At 46.0% G+C, this 19,372-nt stretch overlaps 1 protein-coding gene and 1 pseudogene across 10 annotated transcripts in view; one reads left to right on the top strand and one right to left on the bottom strand.

Moving 5' to 3' along the window:
- Positions 1-1,158: 1,158 nt before the first annotated feature.
- On the bottom strand, positions 1,159-6,981 carry LOC148123142 (small ribosomal subunit protein eS25 pseudogene; annotated as a pseudogene).
- Caln1 (calneuron 1) overlaps positions 6,894-19,372 on the top strand; it is a 474,585-nt gene continuing 462,106 nt past the window's right edge. For 3 of the 10 annotated variants that reach the window (XM_085681960.2, XM_085681948.2, XM_085681927.2), the window contains exon 1: positions 6,894-7,089. The gene's annotated coding sequence lies outside the window, so the exon portion shown is untranslated. Of the gene's footprint in view, positions 7,090-7,847; positions 7,979-19,372 lie in introns of those variants that run through there. The other 7 variants (XM_087903584.1, XM_087903583.1, XM_085681999.2 and 4 more) reach the window with 5 other exon arrangements.

Genomic DNA, 19,372 nt, shown 5'->3' with positions numbered 1-19,372 from the left:
TCTCTCTAAAAAATACTGGAGAGAAGGAAAAGCCAAGGCATGGGAATGTCATTTGTCGGAGAAAATATTCACAAAGCATATGTTATAGAACCTTTATATCCTGCCAGGTACAGTGGCGCACACCCAACACCCCAACACTCTGGAGGTGGGGGTAGGAGAATCAGGAACTCAAGGTCATTCTTGGCTACACAGCACACTTAAAAGCCAAGCTGGGCTGCATAAGACTATCAACAAAATAAATGACAGTAACAAAACCCTCTCATTCAGAATATAAAGAAATTTTAAGAGCTTTTAAGATTGCAAGTACATGTGTGAATTTTTACATGTGTGTATGCAGGTACCCGTGGAGCTGAAGTTACAGGTGGCTGTGAACCACTGGGTCTTAAGAACTGAACTTGATCCCTTTGCAAAAGCAGCAACTCTCCCTATCTAGTGGGTCATCTGTCCACCCTCTATAAAGAACTTTTAAAACTCAGTAAGAAAATACCATAGTCAAATGTGTATGATTGAGCATCCTTTGGGAATATGCCCAAGAGTAGTATCGCTGGGTCTTCAGGTAGATTAATTCCTAATTTTCTGAGAAATCGCCATACTGATTTCCAAAGTGTCTGTACAAGTTTTCATTTCCACCAGCAATGGGGAAGTGTTCCCCTTACTTATCCTGTCCAGCATAAGTTATCATTGGTATTTTTGATCTTAGCCATTCTGACAGGTGTAAGATGGTATCTCAGAGTTGTTTTGATTTACATTTTCTGATGGCTAAGGATGTTGAGTATTTCCTTAAATGTCTTTTGGCCATTTGAGATTCTTCTGTTGAGAGTTCTTTGTTTAGGTCTGTGCCCCATTTTTTAAATTAGATTATTTGTTCTTTTGATGTCTAGTTTCTTGAATTCTTTGTGTATTTTAGAGATCAGTTCTCTGTAAGATGTAGGGTTGGATCTTTTCCCATTCTGTAGGCTGTTTTTATCTTGTTGACCATGTCTTTTACTTTACAGAGGCTTCTTAGTTTCAGGAGGTCCCATTTATTAATTGTTGCTCTCAGTGTCTGTGCTACTGGGGTTATATTTAGGAAGTGGTCTCCTGTGCTAATGCGTTCAAGTGTACTTCCCATTTTCTCTTCTATGAGATTCAGTGTGGTTGGTTTTTTTTTTTTTTGATTTAATAAAGTTTTATTTCTTCACCCTTTGTGTTTCTGGTGTAAATTACTTGGGCTCTGTACTTTGAAACCAGTTTGATAAGCCCTTTCCTAAGGAACTCCTGAAGGGCTGCCCTGGCCAAGGAACCGTGAATCTTCAGTCTCTCAGAGACCACAGCTGGAGTAATAAGTTTATAGTTGGGAACTTCCTTACAGAGTTTGTCGTATGTAACCTTGTCAAACAGGACTAGATTGTTGAGCTTGTACCGAACTTTGCCTTTGGACCCCTTCTTCTTTTTGGCCTTGCCACCAGACTTATTTACTGGGTCTTTGTCCTTTTTGGCTGACTTTCTGGCATCTTTCTTCTTCTTGTTATCCTTGGGCGGTACGATGAAGCTCGGAGGGTAGGACGACCACTGCCAGTGTGGTTGGTTTTGTGTTGAAATCTTTGATCCATTTGTATTTGAGTTTTGTACATGGCGATAGATATGGATCTATTTTCATTCTTCTACATGTTGATATTTAGTCATGCCAGCACCATTTGTTGAAGATGCTTTCTTTTTTTTCTCCATTTTATAGTTTAAGCTTCTTTGTCAAAAATCAAGTGTTCATAGGTGTGTGAATTGATATTCGGTCTTCGATTTGGTTCCATTGGTCCTCTTGTCTGTTTTTATGCCAATACCAAGCTGTTTTCATAACTGTAGCTCTATCATAGGGTTTGAAGTCAGGAGTGTGGGGGGGTGGTGATGCCTTCAAACGTTCCTTTATTGTGCAGAATTTTCTTTTGAAGTCCGTGAAAAATTTTGCTGTGATTTTGATGGATATGGCATTGAGGACATTTGTTCAACTATGCTCATAGCAGCATTATTCAGAATAGCCAGAACCTGGAAACAAGCTAGATACCCATCAAATGAAGAATGGATAAAGAAAATGTGGTGCATTTACACAATGGAGTACTACTAGACAGTAAAAAATAATGATATCTTGGAATTTGCAGGCAAATGGATGGAACTAGAAAGAAAGCTATACTGAGAGAGGTAACCCAGACCAGAACAACAAATATAGTGTGTACTCATTCGTAAGTGACTTTTAGACACACAGCCAAGAATAACAGTTCACAACCCCAGACCTAGACAGCAAAGGAGACCCTAAGAGACACAAACATGAATCTGCCCAGGAAGGAGAAAAAGACAAGACATCTTGAGTAAATTGGGAGTGTGGGGGACAGTGGGGAGGGTGGAAGGGGAGAGGGGAGGGAGGAAGGGGAGTAGGGAAAATGTATAGCTCAGTTAAAAACAATAAAAAAAATTAGAAGAAAGAAAATGCCAGCAACAAACTTTTCAGATAAGAATGCCATATACATTTGCAGATGTGTCAGGAGATGGGCTGGAAAAATACTCGACAACTCATTGACCCTCTTCCTTTGGAGACAGGCTCTCCAGACTGGCCTTGAACTCACTACGTAGCCAATGATGACTTTGAAATTCTGATCTTTCTGCCCCAGTCTCCAGAATGCTGAGATGCCACCATGCCTATTAGTAGCAGAGGGGGATGAACTCAGGGCTTCCTGCATGGTCGGCCATCACCCTCCAGATGGTCTACATAACCCCAACCCCTTATGTAGCTTTTAAACTCTTGCCCCATAGGTGGGCACTATCCCTACAGGGAGGGGTAAGGTATGGCTTCAGGATGTTAAACACTGCAGATCCATGTCTTGTAGGCATTTTCTGTATCTGGAGAATGGAAGGCATTCTCCAGCATCACGTGTCACTGGTGAAAAGTTCAGACACTGTGAGTTTCACATGTTAACCTGATAATTTTTTTTTTCCTTGGTGGAGATAGGATTAACTTTTGGTTGGTAGAAACGATAACTCCAGTTGTTACGGCCTTAAAATGTCTTATAAGGTCACTAAATTGCTCAGTATTTAACCTAACAGCTTTTTTTCTTCTTGGAACTACATTCTTCAAATGCTTTTTGGGTATGTGTGTGGTGTGCTATGTTTGCTCATGTGCCTGGGGAGCAAAGGGTTGATGCCAGGTGTCCTCCTCGATTGCTTTCTTTTTGAGACAGGCTCTCTCACTGAACCTGGAGCTCATTGACTCAGCTAGGCTGGCTGGCCAGGGAGCTTCAGGGTCCCTCCTTTTTCTTCCGTTCCAGTGCTGACGAGCAACAGAATGCCCTGTTTTTATATAAATTCTGGGGATTAAACTCAAATCCTCAGCATATACAGCGTGCATTTTACTGACTTGAGCAATCTCTGTAGCTAAGGTTTTTTTGTTTATTTGTTTGCTTGTTTGTTTGTTTTGTTTTTTTCGAGACAGAGTCTCTCTGTAACTTTGGAGCCTGTCCTGGAACTCACTCTGTAGACCAGACTGGCCTCAAACTCAGAGATTCACCTGCTTCTGCTTCCTGAGTGCTGGATTTAAAGGCATGTGTCCCTACTGCCTGACTCGTTTTATTTATTTATTTTAAAGACTGGGCCATTCTATGTAGCTCAGGCTGGGCCATTCTATGTAGCTCAGGCTGGCCTTCAACTCATCCTTTGTGCTGGGACTATAGGTATGCACCACTATATCCAGCCAACATACTTTCTAAAAGAGATTTCATTTTTGTATATGTGTATATATGTACAGGTACGTGTGTTCAGGTGCCTTAAAGGGTGTTGGATCCCCTGCAGATGGAGTTACGGGAGATTGTGAGTTGCTTGATAAGAGCACAGGGAACCGAACTTGAGTCATATGGGAGAGCAGCAAGTTCTCTGAACCCCTGAGCCATCTCTCTAGTCCCCAAAATGTTTTTTTTAATCAACTTTATGTTGTTTTTATCTCTGCTATTCAGTGGCTACACCCGATCCTACCACTGCCTCAGCTGCTGACTGTGTCTCCACCGCTACCTGCCTTGCTGCCATGTTCACAGCCTAGTGATCCTTGGCTGCTTCAGCTGCCTCCCTGTGGGGAGACAAATGCCATTTAAACTAAGTCTGTATCTTTTTATTTTACCAATAAAGACTCAGGAACCAGATTCTGGGGTAAAAACCTGCTAGCTCATGAGGCAGAGAAATTATTCAAATGACCTTCTTACTCAGTCACCCTGTCAGAAAGAGACTCTCTCCTACTGTCTGGAAACAAAACTCCTTCAACCGGATGTTCCTCCCTTCTACTTCCTGTGCCTCTCCTTCTTTGACCTCCCAGACGTCCCCTCTCACTTTATAGTTAATTCCAGTCACTGGTTGCTTGCTCTGCCTCCTGACCTATGGTTAATTTTATTTAATTAATGCAATCTTGCAGTTCACAGTGTGATTAAATATCCTGTGACAGTTTTAGTTATAATTTTTTTGAGATATAGTCTTGATATATATGAAATGGTAAAAGTAAAACGGCACCACCATTCCCCGAGTGGCCTGTGGGCCACAAGGGGCAGCGAGTCCCAGGCAGGGAACCCAACAGTGGGTGAGAGATGAATAGGCACACACTATGCAGAGTGAGGTTGGATATTTAGCAGGTTCTGGAAGGGAAGGGGAGAGGGAGGGAGAAGGGGGACAAGGAAAGAAATAGGGGTGGGGGAGAGGAGAGGAGCCATGGCACAGCTACTTCTTTGGAAGAGAGATGGAAAGGAAGAGGAGCTCAGGGTGGAAGCCAAAAATCAGCTTGCCTCAGTCCTCAGTGGACAGGAGTGGGGGGGAGTGGGCAGGGCCTATCTCTTAAAGGGACAGGACAGACCATTATAATATAGGCCTTGCTGCCCTTAAGTTTGTCAACATCCCACTGCCTCAACCTACTAAGAACTGAGGTTACAGGCATATGCCACCATGTTTGATATGTATAAATTAAATTCTTTTTTTAAGACAGAGTCTAACAGTGGGGCTCTGGCTGGCCTGGAACTTATTTATGTAGACCAGATTGGCCTTGAACACATGGAGATCTACTTGCCTCTACTTTCTGAGTGTGGAGATTAACGGCAGGCACCACTGTGTTTGACAGTTACAACTGCTGGAATCACTTTATGTGCAGCCTTTTGTTCCATTCACTAACAACTTAAATATGGGCTGGTGAGGTGACTCAGCGGGTCGAGGCCCTTTTCATTAAGCCTGGCCTGAGTTTGATTCCAGGGTCCACACGGTAGAAGGAGAGAACCCACTCCCAAAAATTGTCCTATCATCCTCCACATGCATACTGTGTCCTGCATGGGATCATGTATATACACATATCCATACACACACAAAATAAATAAATGCAACTTTGAAGTGAAACATGAATCTTTGTTGTATGTTCATTCTAAACTCAGACAAAAACTGTGCTGTTAACCTTTGCAATGTTTGTGACTCCATCCAGATTCCCAGTAAGAAGAAACGCTAGGGAAGGAATGGCTTCCTGTGGCTCACAGTTTGAGGGAGGTGCAGTCCACTGCAGTAGAGAAGGCAGGCCAGGGGCATGAGGCAGTTTGCCGTACTACATCCACAGTCAGGAGGTACAGCATGGAGCCAGTCTCAAGGTCCACCTCCAGTGACCCACTTCCTCTAGCCAGACTCTACCTCCTAAAGGTCCCTGCAACCTCCGCAGAAGTGCCCCCTGCTGGGAACTAAGGGTTCAATCCCCTGGGCCTGTGAAGGGTATTTCACATCACCTAAGTTCTCTGGGACTTTAGATGGCTCTCTCTGATGTCTAGTAGTCAACACTGGGTGTAGGGACGGGGCACAGACTCCCTCAGCATAGGCATATGGGATTTGCTGGAGACCAGTGTGAGCTCTGACTTGGCAGATGGGAAAAGGCGGGAGGTCTCTGCAGCAAGGAATATCCAAGTGAGGCCAGGTGCACAAACAGTCTCCTCACTACATATTTCTACATATAAATCTGTTGAGGGAAGAGCTGTCCACAAGCTGGCCACCATCCAGGATATACAGAGCAGGCTTGGTTGTAGCGGAAAGCTAGAGAGTTTGGGGTGCAGGAACCCACATTCTGGTTGAAAACTGAAGCAAGATACGTGGTTTTATCTTTCAGATCCAGACAGTGGGTCCTGGGGACCTGTGATGAGTCCAAGGTGCTTCCTAGAATCCCCCAGTGAGGGCCTGGGTCTGTAGCTCAGTGGTAGAACTAGAGTCGTGGGTTCGACCCCCAGTACCATTAAAGAAAAATAAAACAAGCTTGGTTGTGGCAGCACATGCCTTTATGAGGCAGAGGCAGGCAGATCTCTGTGAATTCAAGGTCAGCCTGGTCTACAGAGTGAGTTCCAGGACAACAGAGAAACCCTGTCTCAAAACAAAACAAAACAAAACAAAAACAAAAACAAAAACCCAAACAAATAAACAAAACTAAAACCAAATAAAATCCAAAGAAGTCAAATGAATAAATAACAATGAAATCTAAAGGGAAATAACTGTTTTGCAGTGTGGCTTTTAATTACAATTTTTAAAAGTTTAAGAAAAATTAAGTCAAGCCCTAAAATTCTCAGCTGAGGACTCCAGTCTACCTAAGGTGTCTTGTTTGTGAGTTGGGAACTGGGCCGAGCATCCAGCTCTGATTGACGTTTAACGCGTCCAATTGAACCAGGACCAGACTATAAGAACCCAAGTGAACCACAGTGAGGCCCGAGCAGTCTAGGTCGGGTCCTGGCCTTGGGCTCACGGTTGCCCTCAGCCAGTTGCTTCGGTGGCTTGTTGGGAGTTAATGTGACTCTGGAGATTTTGCCAGGATCCCTGGGCTCCACCTCCATCTGCCTGGTAGGTCAGCTGGGCTTGGACTGGCTCCAGAGAGCTCGGGCACACTTCCCGGGCCCCGCAGTTGGAGAGGGCACGGTAGCCAGGGTCCCGCACACTTTCAGTGGGCTCCGAGGACCGGGCCAGCTCCATATGGAAGATGTCCTAGCTGTGGCTGTGTGGCTAATCCACCTTCACAGCCCCAGCAGTCAGACTAGAGTCCCTTCGGAAGCAGCTCCAGGGAACACGCCAGGAACACAGGTGAGAGGACTTGAGAGCTGGGGGGACTCGGGGTGACAGTCTGTCTCCAATGACAGTGTGCGTCTCAGGAATCGTGACCTTTCCTTGGATTCCAGGGTTACTTGACGTTGTTCCCAGGTAGTGGAGGTGGGAGGCGAACCAGGGGTGTGCTTTTTATTAACTTCTTCACCTTCAGGACTCAAAGATTAGCACCACCTCCTCCAGAAAGCCTTCCCAGCCTGCAAGAAACCCATTCTTTCTGCCCTCAAAGCGCACTGTACTCCATAGGTGATTTTTTTTTTTTTTTGCTCCTTATATTGTAAATGTTTGAACCTGCAGCAAACCCTCCAAATCTCCACCTATAGCTCAAGATTTTAGAATCCCTTGGTTGGGGGAGGTCCTCCCCCAGGGATTCACTCACCCTTATATAAATGATCCAGGTACTGTTTGGGGAGCCTGATAGTGACATGGGGCACAATGCCACCCCTTGTTTCCCATGGCTTGCTCACTTTGCCTTCTTATACACCCCATGACCACCTGCCCAGGGATGACACTGTCCACAGGGAGCTGAGCCTTTCCAAACCAACCATCACTCAAATATATGCACCACAGGCTTGCCCACGGGCCAACCCGATGGGGGCATTTTCTCAGCCGAGGTTCCCTCTTCTCAAAAGGCTGAAAACTAACCAGCACGGAGGTGTTGGGGAGAGTCATCAGACCCTCACCCCAGAGTCCAGCCAGACCTCCTTCCTGCCCTCCCACACCGGCTGCAGGGCATGTGCTCCTGGGACATGCTTGATTCTATGGTGGTAGAAGATTGACTGACATGAGGACCCTATCTATTCAGTTTGGAGACTTCATCACCCATGCTAATGAAGCAGGTGTTTGTGGGTCAACCCCTTGCCCTCCTGTAAGTAACCCTAATAAGTTCACTAGTTCATCAAGATAAACTTGGATGGAATTATTCCTTTGGTCTGGGGTGAACAGAAGTTGGATAGTCTCAGAACTGATCTTCAGAGGGGTCACGTGCAGATCCACATGGCTGTGTTGATTTCAAATTGGTAATACCACATCCAGCAGGTCTCCCAATTGAACCCCGTTTTCTTCGTTTCTTCTGTGTACATGTATGTGTTCAGGTGTGTGTGTGTGTGTGTGTGTGTGTGTGTGTGCGCGCGCGCGTGAGCTTGCATGGAGGCCAGAGGACAATCTCATGTGCACCCCTCTCATTTCTTTATTTCGCTTGTGCTCTGAGTGTGTGGTGGAAGCATGTATCTCCCACCACACACGTGGAGGCCAGAAGACTGCTCAAAACAATCAGTTCTCTTCTTCCGCCATGTGGGTTCTGGGGAAGGAATTCGGGTCATTAACTGGACCAGCTGAGCCTTCTCTCAAGTCCCACCTTGCTTTTTGAGACAGTCTCTCACTGACCTGGAACTCCTTCCCTAGGGTTGCTGGTCCATGAGCTTCAGGGATTCTCCTGTTTCCACTTCCTCCGTGCTGGAATTACCAGCACACACCAGCATGCCTGGCTTTTTTTTTTTTAAACATAGATTTTGGGAATTAAACTTGGATCTTTGTGTTTGCAAGGCAAGTGCTTTATCAAGTGACCCATCTCTCCATTTCCTGTTCTTCCGTTCTTCTTCCAGTCCATCTGTTTTTCCTTCTTTCTCAGGTTGGAGTTATTATTTTATCTGTGCTTTTCTACCCCTCATCGCTATTAGTGTCTTCATCCATTTTACTGCTGTTCAGAACCAGGAAGACCTGGAGCCTGCCAGTCAGAGAAGTAAAGAGGGCCCTTCACTCTGGGTGGAAGTTTCTGTTTCTTTCTGTTTACTGAGATCATCTCCAACTATATTAAGCAACAAATCAGACACCTCGCAGCGCAAGTGTTTATCTCCTACCCACAGATCGCGATGATCCACAGACAAGATTCATGGCTTCCTGCTGGCATAATTTCTGGACGTTATTATGCTAGGCGAGTGTCTGTCTCTTGCTTGACTTTGGCTGTAGGATTACAAAACCCTCCTCTGTTGCTCTGGCTTTAGCTCCCCCTGTTCATTTCTCCTGGATGCGGGGAAGGTGAGTGGGGAGAGGTCCACCCAGGTTCACCATATACATACATGGTATGTATATGTTCATGCATATGTGGGGGCAAGAGGTCAACCTTGGGTGTCATTGTGTCGATTGTCAGCTGCCATCCACCTCGTTCTATGAGACAGTGTCTCTCACTGGCCTGGAGCTCTTCCAGTCGGCTCGGCTGGCTGGTCAGTGAGCCCCGGGGAGCCACTTGTCTCTGCTTCACGGGCTCTGGGATTACAAGTGCACACTATCACACCAAGTTCTTTTAAAATGTGATTTCTGGGGACTGAACTAGGGCCTTCAGGTTTGCGTTTCAGGCACTTTAATCCTCCGCGTCATCTTGCTGTCTGGTCCCCTAAGAGAAGCAATGTAAAGGATGGGAGGTTTTGGTTCATGGTTTTGGAGGGTTCATTTTGTGGTGGATTGTTTTTCAGCTGTGGTGAGGCAGAAACATCAGGGTTGGGGTTATTCTGGGGAATAAAACTGCTCACCTCATGGTGTCCTGGAAACAGAGAGTAAGAAAAGTAGACGTTTCAGATGCATGCCCTCTCATGACCTACTTCCTCTAAAAAGGTGAGCGTCCTCATGGCCTAATCACTTCTAAGAGCCCCACCTCTGCTTTGGGGACTGTGGTAGTGTTGTTCTGTTGCTGAGATAAAGAAGCCAAAGCTGCTTGGGGGGAATCTTTCATCTCATACTTTTAGGGCACAGCCCATCACTGAAGGAAATCAAGGCAGGAATCTGAGGGCAAGAACTGTGGAGCCTCACAGGTTCATGTTCAGCTACCTTGGTTATATAGTTCTGGGCCACTTACCTAAGGATGGTATGCCTGCAGTGGGCTGGACCCTCCTCCTCCATCAATTAACAATCTAGACAACTCTCCTTGGGCATGCCCACAGGCCAATCTGATCCCTCAATCATTTCCTCTTAGAAGACTCTTAGTCTGTATCAAGTTGGCAACTAAAGCTAACTAGGATGGGGACCAAGCCTTCAACACATGAATTTTGGGAGGACATTTTGCATATAAAAGCCACGACATCATGTTTCTAGTGTCCCACTACCGTTCTCTTAAATATTTACTACCTTTGCATGGGCTAAGTGAGGATGGGTGGCCTTCATCAACGTCTGGGTAGCGTGGTCAATAGACTTGATTCCTTCCAGTTCAGATTCAGCAATTTCAATTCCTTCCAACTTTTATTTTTCTGACTTGGTCCCCTCGCCTCCACATTATGCAGATATTTCTCACTCTCTGCTGAGCTAGCTTCTTGGAGTTCTTTGAGTCCCTGGGATAAGTGGCACTTGGCTGATTTACAATTTGAGTGTAAACCATTTGAACACTCGCTCCTCATATGGCAGTGCTGTTTCGGGAGGTTGTGGAATGTTTGGGATGTATTTTCTAGCTGAGATAAAGACTCCTAGGGACGGAGTTTGAAAGTCATATCCCAGCTCTGCTTCAAAACCCACCAAACTGTGAGCAAGCCAGAAGCGCCCATTGCCACGGACCCAACTGTAATGCTCTGCCCTCCACTCCATGATGAACCAATTATCTCTTTCCTTCCTTAAGTTGCTTCTGCTAGGTGTTTTGTTAGAGAGATGATGTAAATAACCAAGATTGCCATCAGTGGTCTTTGCCTCCTGAGAAGATGCTGGTTTTCTAAGCCTGGTGTTATAGAATGGTATTTTCCCTCCAGGTATATTATACTGCCATCATGGAGTAGAGATTAACTTGGCCCAGTAGTCATGGCAACTAGAGCAGAATAGACAGTGATAGCCAGGTTTATGGTAAAGGAAATGGAGCTTTTGACACTCCCTAGTAGGTAGAGAAGAGTTATGGAAACCTCACTTGGGATACGAGTCATTATTCGGTCCTGCCCTCCAGAAACTGCAAAGGATCCTGGGAGATGCTAGACTAGATAGGAAGCAGAACATTAACTGGAAGGAGAACTCCATGTTGCAGCATCCTTGAGGTCACCATTCATGTTGAAGTGGGAATTTGCAGTGATACAGCTGTGTTGTCACCTCTGTCCCTTTAAGTTATCTGTCGCGTGTGCTCTGGAAATGAGTTCAGTAAACTCATCCAGTAAAGTTTGCTGAGTTGGGTTTTGGTGCCTGACTGGGAGTGAATGGCCGTTAGTTTTCATGGCTACTCAAGAGAGTCAACGTAACACTTGAGAAGACTAGTGAGGATCTAGTCTCAGCCTCCATGGCAACCTGTCTCTAGGTGTTGAGCACAACATGGCATGGCCTCTGTCTCCTCTGGATCTCTGGGCTGGGTCTTTCAGCAGTGATTCAGTGGTTCACAGTCACCAGAATGGTGGTGGTCATCACAGTAACATAGACAAATAGGTATCAAGGACTGGATATTTTCTTGTTGGCAACTAAAAACATTGCGTGTGTGTGCATGCGTGTGTGCACACGTGTGCACACGTGTGCATGTGTGAGTAGATCAGAGGAGAGTGTCAAGTGTCTTTCTCTATTACTGTCCACTTCTTCCTTTGAGGAAATGTCTCTCTGAGTGTGGAGCAGGTGTTTCTTTGCTAGGCTGGATAGCAGCAAGCCCCAGTGGTCCTCCCGACTTTATCCGACTCAGTGCATGGCATACCCACATTGTCACCTAACTTGTTATATGGGTGCTGGGATTTGAACTCCAGTCCTTAGACTTGCTCAGCAAGTACCTTTAACTGCTGAGCCATCTTTGCAGACCCCTCTTGGTATCAATGAGCAGAAATAAACTTTAAAACATGGGTGAGTCTTGGGTTGTGGCAGTTTGGGTCTCACCTCTGTGTGCTTTTTAATTTTCTAGGACACATGTGTAATCGCACATACGTGGACAAGGCTTATGAGCAATGAAAACAGAAATCAAGTCCAACCCCCAAGTAAATGAGTCCAAAAGGTTGGGCTGGTACAATGTGTAGTACACAGGGACCTATTGATTTCTTTTCTCATCGCAGTGGCCAAGTACCTGGCAGAAGTAGCTTAAGGGTGAAGGGTTTACTGTGACTTGCAGTTTTAGGGAACACAGTTAATCTCAGTGGGGAAGGCACAGCGGCAGGAGCATGAGGCGGCTGATCACGTGGCATCCACAGTCAGGGAGCAGAGAGAGATGGATGCTGGTGCTCAGTTCACTTTCTCCTTTTCGTTCAATCTGTGACCCCAATCTGTGACCCCACCCCATGGGGTGGTACTGCCTGTATCCAGGATAGGTTTCCTCATTTCAGTTAACCCCAGTTTAAATTAAGCCAATTAACTCCCTCCCCAACATGCCCAGAAGAGCGTCTCCTAGGTGATTCTGGATTCTATCAAAAGGATGATGTTAACCATCACAGAGGGTCTTGTTTAGGAAAGGGGAGTGGGTGTTTGAGGTATTCTAGATGCCTCCAACCCTTCTCTATTTAAGGTTCCTGACGTGGTTTCTGTGCCATGGCAGGAGAGGCTGGGGTGGTGGCCATCCTCCCCCCCCCCCGCTGGGACTGCCCTCTGCTCAGGGTCCATTGTTCTCCACTCTTACAGTCATTTGGTAGCTCTGTCTTCATGGCGGATTCTCTGGGTATCGACCCAAGATACGAGGGCTGCGGACATGGCATCAGACTAACTCGTTCCGAGCCTCAGCTTGTTTCCATACCGCAGGCTCCCTAACAAACATGATTTCTCAGAGGCCAGCGGCAATGGCATTGTTGTTGACTTTGGCATCTTCTCAGGCTGAGCTCAAAGGATATCAAGCCTTGGAGCAACAGAAGATGGCCTTGCTGGGGGACAGAAGCCTGATTTAGGGAAGGACACTATCATTCATACATTATCTGGAGCACCCAGAGCTCTGTGTTGGGGGGGGTTCTACTCAAAGGGACGGACTGCATTCAGAGCTGTGTGGCGGCCGAAGGTTTCCAGATGGAGCAAAGCAGTGTGTCAAGCCATTTGCGAGCCCTCCATCCCTTCAGGGTCCCTTGTGGGTACCTCCTGGCCTTTCTTGGGTTTTGTGGTACCCAGAAAGCACCACGGCAGCCCAGCATCTTTGTAATCACCCCGCTGTGCCTAGATTTAGAGGGAACTGAGGCTACAAGGTGCTGTCTTCTGAGCCATACAGCGGCCAGCTTCATGATATCAGCCATGCCTGCTTGTAATTCTCTGCCAGTCCCCCAGAGGGGCGGTAGGGAGGGTCATGGACCCTCACCTGAGAACCAGCCCTGCCTTTCAGTCATTTGTACGCAATTTTTCTTGATTGCTTGTGTGGTGGGGGTGGGGTCTTAGGGAAGGCTACAGTTTATCAGCTGAAGAAGAAGAAGAGGGCTTCGTCTGTGTGGCTACGGGCACACCATCACTGATGCGAGGTGAAGACTTTCTAGTGTGTCTGCGATGGGGTCCCCCACATTCCTATCAGTAACTCCTCTTCCTCGTGCTCTGTAAGTAAACCCAATAAACTCAGTGGTCCCCCAAGGTGAACTTTGATGTTATTGTACTTCAGATCGTCTTTGGAGCCTTCCGAGGAAGGCACACATGCCCAGAGAGGGAATTTTCACAATACCTTCTCAGTCTCAGAGTTCCTATGCTGTGGGGACAAATATTATAAATGACAGTTTTATCCTTTTTGGCGTGGTTTGTACTTTAGGGGGTGCCATGCTCTCCCATGGGTGGCCATCCCCCACTAGTTCAGGGGATGGGATAGGGACGGAGGAAATCAAGTGTGTAACTGAAGAGAAGGATGGGAGGCGGTTGGGGACACACCAAGAGTATGTTATTTCTGTCACTTGCAAGTCATTTGGAATCTCAAGCTTCAGAGTCAGGATGCTGAAGCCAGACTGACAGGGATTCCGGCAGGGAAAGCTCAGTGTCCCAACACAAGGAAAGCAGTAACCCCTTGTGGGGATAGCTCCCAAAGCTGCCTCCACAGACCACTAGAGTCATGATGGCTGACCACCGGAAGTCGTGAGAGCTGGCGGGGGGTGGGGGGTGCGGCGGTGCACACCTGTAACCCAGCACTCTGGAGTTGAGATAATAGAGTTACTGCAAGTTCAAGGTTAGCCGAGGCTATTCATACAATTTTTGGGTCTGGTGAGACGGCTCATTGGGTAAGAACACTTATTGGAAAAGTATGAGAACCCAGGATGAGCTCCTGACTCCCGTTTGCAAAGCCAGGCATGGCTGTGTATGAGCCTGTGACTTCACCGCTATGGGAGACAGACAGTGGGTCACTGGGGCTTGCTGGCTGCCTGCCTAGCTCCGGTTTAGTGAGAAATTCCATCTCTAAAGAATTCGAGAGTGAGAGAGCAGAACATTTGAAGTCCTCATCTGCCTTGTGTGTATGCATAGGTGTGTACACACGTCCTGGACCAAGAACAATTTTTTTTTTAAAAAAAGACATGAGTTGATCCCAAAGTTAGATTTGGCTCTGGGGTGAGGTTTTGCCTTGGTTTCATAGAATTTACACACATCTTCATACACATACCCAGGGGCAATAAGGGCACACACAGTCTTCCCTATATTGTCATTCATAAGATGAAACAGCTTTTTACTCTTGTGGGGCAGTTTGAAGGTGGACGCTTTACCACGGTGCGGTCTGATGCTGTGGCCTGTACCTTAAAGGTGCACACATTCCGTAGTCCTGGCAGCTGTGTTCTTTTGGAGCACCTTTTCTTTCGTGTCTTTTTTCTTTGTTTAAGGGAAAAATTTTTGTTGTTTCCTGACAGAGTCTCCCCTAGCTCAGATGGACCTGGAACGGTCTTTGTAACTGTGGCTGGTCTTGAACTCCCAATCCTCCTGGCCCCGAGTGCGGGAATACAGCTGTGCACCCGCCTTATTTGTTCCGTCATGCTTTTTCTTTAAGCACACATTGCTGAGTTATTTAAGTTTACTTTTGCGCATGTGTGCATGTTTGTGTGCACGTGTGTGTCTATGTGATTGTGTGCATCACACGTGGAAGCCAGAAGTCAACCATAGGTGACCTTCCCCAGGAGCCGTCACATTGTCTTTGTTTTGTGGGTCCCGAGGATCAGAATTTTCATACTTAATGGCAAACAACTTTCCTGACTGAGTTATCTCCCCAGGTTCTATAATTTCTACATAAATAAATATATACATGATGTCCAAATAATTTGCGTTTATAAATATTTACTGTATAAGAAATATGAATGTATTGCACTTTCCACTTCATAAATAACGTCTCTGTAGACATTTATGATAACTTGAATGTACACTGACTTTAAATACACTTTTCCTTTACGTTAGTGACTTGAGCAAGAGTAGACAGAATGGGTGAACCAGGCGCCTTGGTTCCCGCATTTGGGTGGGTGTGGCCATGTCTGTGGGCTCAGCAGCGGGGAAGGACAGAGGTTGACATCTTTCTCCTCCAATTCCTCATTCCGCCCCATTTTTCCTTCTTTTGTTTCTGCTCCTCTTGTTTCTCTTTTTTTCTCCTACCTCCTCCTATCTTCCTCTTCCTCCTTCTATCTTCTTCCTCCTATCTTTCTCTTCCTGCTCCTTCTCCTTTCCTCCTTTTCCCCTTCCTTCTTCTCTTCCTCCTCCTCTTTCTCCTCTTCCCTCCTCCTCTTCTCTTTCCTCTTCTTCCTCTTTCTTCATCTCTTCTTCCTCCTTTTCTCTCCCCCATTCCTTTCTTCCTCCTCATTTCCCTTTTCTTCCTCTTCTTCCTCCCCTCTTTTCTTTTCCTTCTTTCTCCTTCCCCTCTTCCCATTCCTTCTCCAACTCCCCTTTTCCCTTTTCCTTCCTCTTCTCCTTCTTGGTGGTGCTGGGGCCTCACACTTGCCATGCAAAGCAAGTGCTGCACCACCAAGCTATACTGTGAGTCTCGGCACTCTCCTGACAGACAGCACAGCTCTGTCTGGGTAACTTGCTCCCTGTAGCAGAATCATAGATATGCACGTCTCAGTACCACTTCACTCGGGTGAGATTCACAAATTTCTCCTTTATGCTAAGGAGCTAAGCTCTCTTGTTAAGATGGAAGCATATCTTCCTCCTCTTCCTCTTCCTCCTCCTCTTCCTCCTCCTCCTCCTCTTCTTCTTCTTGGGGGTGGTAGTGGGCTTTCTATCTATCCCAGACTGATTTTGAACTCACTACCTTTCTGGTTTAGCCTTCTGAGTGCTTAGATTACAGGAGCTTCCATACCTGGGCATCAATTCATGTTAATCAAAGTTTGCTGGGACCAGCAAGATGGCTCAGTGGTGTAAAATGCTTGCAACATAAGGTTGACAATCTGAGTTCGAGTCCCAGAGCCCACTTAATAAGAGAAAGAGAGAAACATCTCCCCAAAGTTTTCCTCTGGCCTCCATACACATGCTGTGGCATGTGTTCCCCCACCTTGCATACACGCACACACACGCACACACACACACACACACACAAACACACATGTACAAACACACTAACAACAATAATAGATAAATAAGATTTAGAAAGTTATTGTGTGCCAGCCCTGTATTAGGTAGACTACGTGTACAGTGGTGAGAGACTTACGTCCCTTATGGAGGGAGCGGGACGTTTATTTTTTATGGAGCAGTGCCTAACTCTTATAGAGTGGGAAACTGTCTTCTGGGGGAGAAATAAAATGTCTGCACAGGAGGCTGGCGGCTCTATGAGGAGTGGGTTCTCTGCTTGACGGATGGAGAAGGGAGAGTTTCAGAGAAGCTGACCTCTGGGGTGTTTTCCAGTGAATGCATCTATGTAGCGTGTTGATAGAGAGTTCGGAGTTTACCGGGGGCCAAGGACGGATACCCCCAAGCTGGCAGAACATGAAGAGGCCAGATTGTGCGAAGCTAGCCTCTTCCGGGCGTTGAGCGCGCTTCTGTGCGTCTGGAACTATTTTCGTCACTGGGAGCTGGAAGGAGAAGAGGTGGTGAGAGGGAACTTCCTGCCAGGGGTTTAGAGCGAGCCTCTAAGACAGACTGGAGTTTGATTAGTTTTCTCTGAAATGGCGGGGGAGGGGGGGCTGGTTTGTCTTTTAGAAAGGTTGACTCTAATTGTTCCTCAATTACAACCCCGCTTATGTTTTATTTACTGTTTAAATTGACCAGTGGCCTGTTGGGTCCCTCATAGAGTTGAAGGATCTCTTTCAAGGGCAACTTGTTGGGACAGGACCCAGATTAGCCCTGCAGTGACTCCTCCCCTTCCCCATGAGACGCAGACTGTCATAGTGCACCCCAGTTTCCCTCTCCAGTCTGACCAGGAATATTTTATCTCACTGGCCAGAATTGATTGCCCTGTCTTCCATTCCCCGCTTTGGTTGGGAGCCTCGGACCCCCAACTTTGTGTGTTAGCAGCAGGGTTTCCCCATCACCTCAGCAACACGCATCATCCTCTAGTTCCCAGAATCACCATCTACCCCTGGCTCGCCTCTAACCCTGAGGTCAGTCCCTATGCGCAGAACCTGAGACATCCCTGTGCACATCCTTGTCTGATACATGTGCCTCCATGGCAACTGCTTTTTTCAAATTCCATTTTTGTGTGTGGCATGCATGTGCGTGAAGACATGTTTCCATGTGGCGCACATGGGAGGGTGGCACTGGTCTTGGAAAGTAATAAAGTTATATATAGGTTAGTTCCTATAATGGGGGTCTCTAGAAGAACAGAGCAAACAGGAGCTTTTATGTGATACATACACTTTATATATTGTGATATATAATAAGTATATAAATAATAAATTTATTAATAAATAATATTATATTTATATAATTATTATATTTATATATAATTATATATATAATATATATATTATAAATATATATATATATTTAATAATATAATATTATATTTATAATAATTATTATATTATATAATAATATTATATAAAAATTATATAAATAATAAATTTATTAATAAATAATAAATATATATATAATAAGATGTGTGCCATCTTAAAACAATTATAGAGACATTTCTGGGATTGGCTTATATGATTGCAGACCAAAGAGTCCCACAGTGACTGTCTTCATGCTGGACAGAGAACCCAGTAGCTGGAAGCCATAGTGACACCCATTGTTTTCCTCACCCCGGCATCACCATCTTGCTCTAGGGTGGACCAATGATGCCACCCTAGTCTGACACTGAAGGCCTGGAGACTTCCGCAAGAGTGTCCAGTATGTCATCAAAGATTGAAGTAGCTGGAGTCTGTTGTTCATGGGTGATGGTAGCTGCAGTAGACACAGTTATAAACGGAGAGCAGAGCATACACACCTGGCCAGCTTCCTTGTTCTCCTCTTTTGTTTTTTTTTTCTCTATCCTAATTCCCAGTCTATTGGATACTGTGTCCGATGTGCTATCAGATCTAGCCTTCCTCTCATTGGCTCCTCCACATGCCAGTCATCACTGGAAATGCCCTCTTGGGTGCTCCTAGAAGTGTGCCTTACTAAGTTCCTAAGTGTCTTTCAGTCCGGCCAAACTACCAATGGAGATGGCCCAGCACAGGTCTCACGAGGGGACTGCTAAGGAATGAACAGGGCCCATCCCTCATTCTGATCTCTGGTTTATCCTCAGTTCCGCCAGATTTCTAACCACCTTACTCACTGGCCCTAGAGCTGGGCTAACTCCTGAGGTCGCCCAGCATTGCGCTTTAAGATTCCAAAGCCATGAGCTGAATCTCTTCTTTCTAAGGCCACCAACCATAGTGGCTTTGCTACAGTAGTGACAAATAGTCTCATTCATTCTCCTCAGCGTGTCGGGAGAAGATGCCAGAAGCCTCCACAGACCTTGCTTTAGAGAAGTTTCTCCGTGGTGGGCCCCACACACTTTTGTTTCCAGAGTGACTGATTTTATATGTGTGTGGTGTGAGTGTGTCTGTCTGTCTGACCATCCACCCATCCTCCATTCTTCATCCATCCATCCATCCATCCATCCACCCACCCATCTATCTACCTCTGAATGTAGACCCCATGTGGGGTGTATTAAGAGATGAGTCCAGTCCCCCAAATTCCCTCACAACTACGCTAACTTCCAAAATATCAATACAACGTGCTAACATTGACCTGACACACTCAACATAGCTCAATAATAAGCATGGCAATTGTGCACACAGTGCACACGTCACATCGATTGTCTTTTCTCAGCTGGGGTGGCATTCAGGCCAATTCCCAAATTTCTCTGTTGCCTCTTAATTTTTCTTTGGTCTTGAATGCATCGGATTTAAAATTAGGATGGGAATAGTTTTCTTTCTTGATGCCTATAAATTTGGTATCATAAATGATAAATAGATAACACGGGGTTGTGCCAGCAGCCTCCGATGTG

The sequence above is a fragment of the Myodes glareolus genome, chromosome 2 (assembly GCF_982192425.1).
Source record: "Myodes glareolus chromosome 2, mMyoGla1.1, whole genome shotgun sequence".
In the NCBI taxonomy this organism is placed as follows: Eukaryota; Metazoa; Chordata; class Mammalia; order Rodentia; family Cricetidae; genus Myodes; species Myodes glareolus.
This window is presented reverse-complemented; position numbering and strand designations above follow the sequence as displayed.